Raw genomic sequence first — 9,839 nt, 5'->3', positions numbered from 1 at the left:
TACCACGCAGCACGGGCGCTTGCCTTTATCAGGGAAGGCGGAAAGTTAGAGCCACCTATTACACCAAAAGATACCGCAACCGCTCTGATATCCTCTATGTCGACGCGGCAGGGAATTCTAAAGTAGGATTTTTCACTGCGATCGCTGCCTACGAAGATGGCAGAGTGGGGCCGCCGCCACTATCCGAACTAATTCGCCTGCAGAAGCGGAAGGAGCCGCCATCGCACTCGCGCTTGCCCATTCAGCCATTAACAAAGACATTACCAAAATTTGTACCGATTCTCAGGCGGCATACCGCCACTACCTAAACGGCGTGACGACACCAGCCGCGCATCATATTCTTACCACCGCCACCTCTCTCGACCGAACGGTTAATCTAACGTGGATCCCAGGGCACGCCTCGATCCCCGGTAATGAGCGCGTTCATGCGCTGGCTCGAGAACTCTACCCGAGACCCAGATGATCAGGCACCCAAGTCCTCGCAGGAGGCCGCATCGGTCCTTTCTACATACCACCAAATCACCACATTCTACAAACACAAGCGCATGACACTGCCACCACCCCACAGCACCTTGTCACCCTTATCCAGTGCTACATGGCGACAATTGCAGACGGATTGTTTCATTTCCCCCTACCGTCTCTCATGCCTTCACCCTGGCTTGCCCCCTCACTGCGACACCTGTGGCGAGCCAAAATCCTCACTTTTCCACTACCTGTGGGAATGTCCTTCCCCCCAGGCAGTGCCCCCCATCCCCCATCCCACATTTTCTTCCTGGGAGGCTGAGGTCAGAAATGGCTGGTAGATCGGGCTCTATGTGAAGCAAAAGCCCGTGAACTCCTGGGCTAGTAGGGGACCACCCTGGAAGACTTTTTTTTCTTTTTATTAAATAAAGTTGTTTCCATCCATCCATCCCCCGTACAATGATATTAGTGTGGTAGGATCTCTGGATGTCGGACAGTTTCCTCGTCACTTCGGTCAGGACTGGGTACTTCACAGTACCTGTAGAAGTAAAAACAAAAGAACATGATTAGCACTTGCTTTAATTGGGTTTGATCATGCTGCCATGAAATGGTTTAGCACCATGCAAAGCAGGAAGGCAAATTCTTTCAAACTTAGGTCTTACTAGGTTGACTTGTCTCACAAAGAAATCAGCAAACCAGTGGAGGTGATGGCAGCAGACCTGTTGGGCTAGTACTGAATCACCACTGCTGTCGACCATGCTCAACTCATTAGGCCCACAAATACTGTGACCCTTAAAGCAATGTGTTATAATTTTCCCCAAAACCTTTTCTAGTAAAATCATTTTTTCAGTGCTATGAAATATTTTTTATGCTGATGCATTCTTACATTAAAGCATGTAACAATGTTTTAATTCGTTTTCTGATATGAGCCACTATACACATTATTCAGATGCTCATAACTCCTTCAGCATCAGATAGCCATTATACTGTCATATAGTACTCAAACATGATAAATGTTGTTATAAACACCAAGCAAAATAATATCGCTACTCTACTGCTGTTGTCGACTGCATGTCCTTATCTGAAACATCACATGATTCAGCTCCATTTCAGGCATAAACAGCCAGTCAGAAGTAGTGCTACAGATGAAGCAGATCAATGGCCATAGAATCCTGATTACACTAGCCATAAAATATGTGCATAATTATAAAGCTAAGTTTAAGAAGTGGCTAATTGAGACGAATTGCTACTATATATAATTATGGCCAGTAAAGTTATTCCATTCTAATAAGTTTAGCAAAACATTTGTCCCTTTTATATTGGGTAACAAAAAACCTGATGCATAGTATGTAGTAAGATTTGTACCTGTTGCAATACCTTACAACTTATCTGAATAAAACTTATCTCATGTGTCAAAGATTGTACACAGTTGGCCCCCTCAACTTTCCATGCTAAATGACAGCTAGTGTAGTTTCAAAGAATATGCTGCTCTTTTTAGAAACAAAAAAGATATCAAGTAAACAGTGACAACTTGCATTCTCTGCAGATACTTGAAATACCATCTACATTGGTCCCTGGGTGGTAGCACCAGCTGCAACCATAATATCCATTAAACTGGATAAAATGTTGCGTTGCTGCCCGTGCTGGAGCATCAGCACAGCACAGCACAGGACCCTCAGCTTCGCGATATTATCAATCGCCTCAGCGCCGATCGCCATGACCCTTCCTTTCCTTTGTGCTCCACGATGGCACCTTATACCGGCACAATATGCGACCTGATGGCCCCGACCTTCTACTAGTAGTCCCTCAGCACCTACGCACAGCCGTCCTTGAACAACTTCACGACATTCCCACAGCGAGCATCTAGGCGTCTCTCGCATATACGACAGTGTGCGCCGTCGGTTCTTTTGGCCAGGCCTATACCGCGCAGTCCGCCGCTACGTGGCTGCTTGTGACCGCTGTCAACGCCGGAAAAAGCAATCAGTTTTACCAGCTGGACTTCCACAATCGACATCCTCATAGACCCGTTTTCTCGAGTGGGTCTGAATCTTCTAGGGCCTTTTGCACTGTCCGCATGGGGGAAAAATGGATAGTGAAGTATGACATCGTACAAAAGGAAGTCAGCAGTGTCTGTGGCGCAGCTGGTTGGAATGGCGCGAGTGATCACGTACCCCGTGGCATAATCGATGGCCACAGCGATTCATTTGATTCCTGACAAGGTCTCGGGGAAGGGTCCTAGGAGGTCAAGGCCAACACGAGAAAATGGCTCAGTCGGGATAGCAATCGGCTGCAGGTGTCCAGGTGGTAGCACAGGGGGTTTCTTCCGGCGTTGACAAAGGTCGCAAGCGGCGGTAGAGTGCAGGCCAGAAGAAACGCCGGCGCACGCGGTCGTATGTGCGTGACAGACCAAGATGACCAGCCGTAGGGGCGTCGTGCATTTGTTCGAGAACGGCAGAGCGTAGGTGTTGGGAAACGACCAGCAAGTGCTCAGCGCCATCAGGTCGCATGTTGCGGCGGAATAGCGTATTCCCATGAAGGAAGAACAGGGCGAGGGAAGAGTCACGGCTGTGTGTGAGGAGACGGTCGATAAGAGAACTGAGGGTGGGGTCCAAGCGCTGTTCGTCGGTATGTGGGAAAAGTCCGATATAGAGAAGACACAGGGGTCCGACTCATGGTCAGTAGAGGAAGTGGGATCGACGGGATAACGGGACAGACTGCATCCTGGTGGAGCCGACCGGATTTGTATACAACGGAAGAGGTATACTCCTGCAAGCGCAGTGCCCAGCGGCCGAGGCGGCCAGCAGGATCCTTGAGGGAAGAGAGCCAACATAAAGCGTGGTGATCGGTAATTACAGTAAAGGGTCGGCCAAACAAATAGGGTCTGAATTTTCCAACGGGCCAAACAAGAGCCACGCACTCCCGTTCCGTAATAGAATAGTTGTGTTCCGCTGAAGAGACGACTGGCGTAGGCAATCGCGCAGTGTTGGCCGCGTTGTCGCTGTGCAAAAATGGCACCAATCCCGTGGCCACTGGCGTCAGTGCGATGTTCCGTCGGGGCAGACGGGTTGGAATGGGCCAACACAAGAGGATTGGTAAGAACAGCGATGAGGGTGGAGAATGCGTTAGCCTGCTCTGGTCCCCATGAGAAAAGAACGCCTTTCTTCAGCAGATTAGTGAGAGGTCGAGCAACAGCGGCAAAGTTTGGGACGAACCGGCGAAAATAAGAGCACAGTCCTATAAAGCTCCGGACATCACGGGGTGAACGGGGAGATAGAAAAGCACTGACAGCGCGAACTTTGTCGGGATCAGGTTGCACGCCGGTGGCATTCACCAAATGGCCAAGCACTTTAATTTCGCAGCGACCAATACTGCACTCTTTGAGTTCAATTGAAGTCCGGCACGGCGGAAAAGTGCCAAGTGACATCCCCGTAACATCTTGGTAGAGGTCGCGGGTTCGACACAATCTGACGCTGGATCTCCGCAGTGGTCGTCATTTCGGAACCGTCACGATGACAACCGACGCGGATCCATCTACCTCCGCAACTCCAACTGTCGTCGTAGCCCACCCCCGTGACCTTGGCCCATTCTGCGGTACAGATGAGGTCGATGTCGAGGACTGACTTTTGCTTTATGAGCGTGTTAGCCAGCACAACAGGCTGATGCTGGCCAATTTCATCTTCTACCTTACTGGCATGGCACGCGTCTGGTTCGAAACAGATGAAGCAGATATACCCTCCTGGGATGTTTGCAAACAAAAACTCCGTGACCTGTTTGGAAAACCGGTTGGCTGTCAACTCGCCGCCAAGAGGGACCTCGCCACACGTGCCCAGACATCTACCGAGCCTTATATTACGTATATACAAGACGTTCTGGCCCTCTGCCGAAAAGTTCATAAAGACATGACAGAACCTGATAAGGTGGGGCACATCCTCAAAGGCACAGTCGCGACGATGCCTTCAATCTTCTACTCTGTCGGGACTCTTCTACGGTTGACTCCGTTCTGAAGGTTTGTCGACATTTCGAGCAGGCCAAACACAGACGCATTGCACATCGCTTCGATCGGCTCCCCAACACTGCCCCTACCTCCACGTGCGAGGATCTGCCGACCCTAAGGCAACCTTCCAACACTGAAAATGTGACCCGCATCGCGCGTCGTGAACTGGAAGCACTCGCTCCTGCTGCATCCAACCCGCCCTCCTCGGACAGCAACCTAGCGACGATAACCCTCATTCAAGCCTTCGTTCGTCAAGAGGTTGCCAACTTGGGCGTCCCCTATAGCCACACCGTGGAACACCACAGTTCGAGCCCCGTCCCTCCCAAGGTCGCCACCACTACGCGCAACACCTACACGCCACGCTACCGATACCGCAATCCTGATGAGTGGCGCACCCCTGACGACAGGCCGATCTGTTTCACGTGCTCGCGTATTGCCCACATCTCTCGCCACTGCCGCAGCCGCTGGACATCACTACCTCGACGTTTTCCTTACGTTGACCGCTACTCCGATTACGTTCACCACCGTTTCACGCCTCGTTATGAGCCTCCCCGCACCGATACCACTCCGCCTCCTCCTGTGTGCAGTCGCTCTCCTTCCCCGCCAGCCCGCCGTTCGCGTTCACCTCTTCCTAGCCGCAGTTCCTCGCCGTCCTCTGCCGGCCGCTTCACGGGAAACTAGCCAATGCAGCCCCCGGAGGTGACGTTGCATTGGTGCCCCGCACCTCCACCAAGATGTTACGGGGATGTACTTAATGTAACGGCACTGCGATGGGCTGAACTCGACGCTAAGACTTCAGTAGCCGTGCAGTATCCACTCTGTGAGCGTCGTCCTCTTTCTCGGTCGTCGTCTTTGTCAGCGAGCACATCACTTTGGTCCCGCGTTCCGCGGTAACAATATGCAGAACACTTGCAAAATACACTTTTCTATAATCTGCTGGTAAAATAATCATAAAATCCTGAACTTTGTTTCTGTCAAGCTCTGCTCATGTGTCAACAAAGGTGACAGAGGATCTCTATTTGAAGAACTCAGCATGTTTTCAAATTAATGGTGATCAGATATTTCAAATAACAGAACATCAGAACTTCAGAGAGAGAGAGAAAACTTTTAATGAGCATAATAATCAGTAAGAATTCGCAGGAGCTGGGTGGTCGGTGCCCCTAGTCCAGGGCTCCGCTGGCAGCAGCTGACTTGCGGACTAGCTGGATAATCCAGGCTTGCTGGTCCAGGTTTTCGCTGGTCAGGGCCGCCTCCCACTGCTCGTGTGTCGGGCATGGCACTAGTAACGTTGGGTCAGGTTTGTCCTGGCATTCCCAAGAGATGTGATAGAGTGTGGGGGCTTGCACCGCACCAAGGATAGTAACTCGTGTATTTTGTTAGGCTTATCTTAACTTATCAGAACTTCAGAAAATTCTGTTAGCTCATTTTTCTCTAACCCGTCTCCCCTTTTTTCCCCTGCCACAAATGTCTGAGAACTGTCACAGCTTGTGTTGGCAGCTGCCCTTTATTAAAGGTTAAGGGATCGTGGGAACATAAAATAGACCACAAAGAGTAGCCATATATGATAATTATATATATGGTGTCATACCTTTGAGCGTACAAGCCTTCCCTCATGAATCCATGTGATGCCTCGATGTTGAGTCTCTTTAGGTGAGAGACAGGCCTCCATCAACAATGTCATGTCAGGGTGCTCTTTGCCATACCAAAGTAATGGCATAATCACACTATTCCAGTGAAGCAATGGTGACAGTTCATTCAATGTAACTTTCACAGGCCAGATGCTATACTTTGATGATTTGAAGACGGGATTTCCATCAGAATTCAAAGTGAGTGTTAAGTCATACTCACTCATGCCTACTTGACTATGCACTGAGCGGTACTGGTGGCCATCTGTAATATCAGTCATAATACCACTGTTAGGGTGTGCACGGCTTAACGTGGTCATGACTGCGTTGCTTGCTGTCTTGCTTGATCATATGGTAGAGAGTTGCTTATCTAGTGGCAGACTCACAAAAAAACTTCCATCTCAACTTCCATCTCGCAATAGTTCATGCCCAACATGCACTTTGTGGCAGCAAGGAATTGCTGTATGGGCAGTAAAAATGGAACACAATGTCAATCATTTCCACACCACAGAACTTTTTAAATAAATATTTACTTTCGGGAAACGCTGTTTTGCCCAAGAGATTGTTTAACAACTTTTGAATTGCCTCAATCGCTGTCCACGAATAGCCCATGCTTAATGGCAACATCCAGCAACATCATGAATGCATCGCGTCTAGTAAGAGTACCGCCATAAATAAATGGGGCATTCAACTCTTCCGTGCCAAAACGTTGACTCGACTCAGCATTAGCCCAGTCGTATAGGTTCTGCAGTGATGGAGGAGATACCGGCGATGTTTCGTCGGGAGAGTGAAAAAAGAAACTCCCCTCAGAAGATTCATCATTACTGCTGAACTCGGACAAAGAAGGCGCGCTTCTCTGGTCATCATGCAGCAAGTCCTGCGAAGATGACAGCGGCGCAGTCTCAATTCCCACATGCGTAGGCGAAGATGTACGGCCGTCCTGAAGCGGGTACTGCCCAAGAAGCTGGGAAGTCGGTGGCGCTGCGGCATCGAGTGCTTCACTGCTGTGAGACATAGGCACACTTCTGTGGCTGTCCTGCAGCGGGTCCTGCGAAGTCGATGCAACTGCAACATTTTTTGGATGTTGCGGCGAAGCAACAGCGTTCAAACGCCATTTCGTTGCCTTTGGCACGCAGTCGTTTGAGCCTGGGTCGAGATACGTCTTGCGCCTTTGCGTGGAGCCATCGGCTATCAAAATCGAGCTAGGTTGTTGCTTTAGATGGTTGTTAGAACCGTTCGAAAAACGCATTAACATTGAATCAGCCAGCCCTAACACAATCAAGCTTCCGAGGTCTCTGAAGAGATACCCGCTACAAAGGGAAAGGCAGAAATTCAAATCCAAAATCCAAGCGGAGACGCCAGTGATGCCAGCCTCTTACTAAAAGCCTCATAATTTACAAAATCATTAGTTTGTATTGTTAATGAAAGTAGGTTTGCATATTTTGAAAAAAATAGTTGAATGATATAAAATGCGTAGCTGTCGGCAAGAAGACTGTCTGATAGATGATAATTTGGCGCCACGAACGCCAGGTGGCGCTACGTATTTCTTTGTGGCGCAACATGCAGGCGTGCGTCCATAATTTGTTGCACGTTGCATGTTTTCTCGGTCTCCGTGGTCGAAGTGTTAGCGACGTTCGTGACTTTTCCGGCCCAAGCGGCATGTTCGAATTCATCCGAGAAATGTTCTACGCTGGTGCGCTTTGTTGAAGATACATCGGACAGTCGTCTTCGGCTACATGTTATACCTGCCGATGCTATTACAGACTTCTACCCCAAGCATGAAGCAGATTTTCAGAACAAAGACATACAGTGCTTACTGGGACGACCCGGAGGACGAAGAGAATAGCGGATAAATTGCTGTGCAAATTCTGAAGCTTGCCAGTAAATGACCAAATTGTTCAACCTTTTTCGTACACGCCCGCTTTTCCTAGTTTTTGCAATCGTAAGTAACTGCGACCGCATGCCGCCAGTATGCAGCGATCCACATAACACAAGTTTTATTGAATAAGTTGGACCAGGTGTGAATGAGAAAACTCTGGCAGTTTAAATCTTTGTAATTTGGTTGCTGTTGCTCGCTGCCAATTATTCCTGAATTATACGGAATAAATGCATGGAATTACGTAATGGATCGTTAGACTGGGCGAGATCACGGCCAGTCTCGAGGGAGAGCGCGCTTCTCTTCCGCGCGCCCTCCCTCGAGACCGGCTGCGGCGAGATCGACTGACACGACGAGGCGGCGTGGCAAAAGCGATCATCAATCGCTCCGGGTCGCGCGCGATTATTTTATTCCTTATAGCCTACAAAATAGCAAGTGCATGCGTGTATCTGTTAAACATCACCTTTGAGTATGCAGGGGTATATTACGTGCACATAAACATCATGTATTCTTTTTAAATGTTTCCTATCCCTGATGATTGAGCTGTTAATAGTGGTTAATAGTGTCTTGCCTGGTGTTAACTGCTTGCAGAGTCGAGAGCAGAGATGGAAGACAAGCTCGCAGAGAAGAGTGGTAGTCCCTCCAATTAACAAATCTAACTTTGAAGACAAAGAAGACATGTCTGCTGCTGAGAAGGCTGCAAAGCAGGTGACTTTCTTTCTGTAGCAGCTATATATTGTGCTTGTGGTGATATAGCACATGTTAGTGTTTTTGAGCATGCATTATCCCTTACTCCATGTTTTATCATTGCTGTAACATTTCCTTGCAGCAGAGTGCAAAGAAAAGACGACAGTACCAAGCCACAACAAAAAAGAGCAGTTGTCAGCTGTGCTTGAAAAATATGCACAACATACACGTTGGCAATCAATGCAGCTGCATCCGCTGCTGGAACATGCAGCTTGAGCGAAAGGGTGAGGTGAATTCCTACAATAGTAGATGACAGTTGATGCTGACAACTTCAGTCATAGTTTTGCTACTTTTTTAGTTTTTGAATTTGTAGTACCAACTTACAGACTATTGAGAGCTACAGTTGCGTTACAGCTCAAGAATGCAGAAGCAAAAAATGCCACTCAAAAAGGCCGTCCAACCAGTCACATCAGTGGCTTCTCATGGCATTGCAGTTAATCCGTTGGTGTACACACTGCAGGCGACCGACAGGTGCCTCTATGAAGTGGGCTTCACTCCCACCATCGGCGCATTGTTTTTCCTTCCACTTGGCATTTAATATTCTTTATCCCTAAACATCATCACAAGACTAACTGTTGTCAGTCCTAAGAACAAAACAAAAAAATCTCCAACGTTTGCCTTGGAATCGTAGACTGTTCGCTCCTTTAAATTGTATAATAAAGAGCCTCTCAGTTCCCCTTCAATTCTCTGCTTAAATGTGTTGGATACCATTTTAATTCATCAAAGTAATGTCTGCAATGCTTATTGTGATTTATACATGGCATAGCACATCTTGACTGAATTAAAGGTCCTGTGTAAAAGCAGCTTGCGGCTGTAAACATGGTTCTATGTCACAATGCTTATTTGTAGTTCAAACACTTTCGCCATTGGCAGAAAAGCAAGAGTTACGATGACGTTAATACTTCGAGCTCAGATGAGAGCCTGGTATCATCCATAGATTTGAAGGCTGCACAAAAGGAGGCGAAGCACTGGAAGTCAAAATATAATTGCCAAAAAGACTACATATTTTCGCTGAATAAACATGTGGCTTTCCTTGAAAGCGAGATTACAAAGCAGTGTATTCATGTAAGTCATATACCATCAGCATCCGATTTTGTATTGGTGTGAGCATTTTAGGTATTCTAAAAATTTATTC

At 48.1% G+C, this 9,839-nt stretch overlaps 1 pseudogene; it reads right to left on the bottom strand.

Annotated features, from left to right (window-relative positions):
* Window positions 1–1,508: 1,508 nt before the first annotated feature.
* Window positions 1,509–6,721, bottom strand: LOC146194612 (uncharacterized; annotated as a pseudogene).
* Between the last annotated feature and the right edge of the window lie 3,118 nt (window positions 6,722–9,839).

This window comes from Amblyomma maculatum, chromosome 3 (assembly GCF_055883805.1).
Source record: "Amblyomma maculatum isolate TAMU_Amacu chromosome 3, ASM5588380v1, whole genome shotgun sequence".
In the NCBI taxonomy this organism is placed as follows: Eukaryota; Metazoa; Arthropoda; class Arachnida; order Ixodida; family Ixodidae; genus Amblyomma; species Amblyomma maculatum.
Note: the sequence above shows the minus strand (reverse complement) of the source record. Positions and strands in the feature narration are given on the sequence as shown.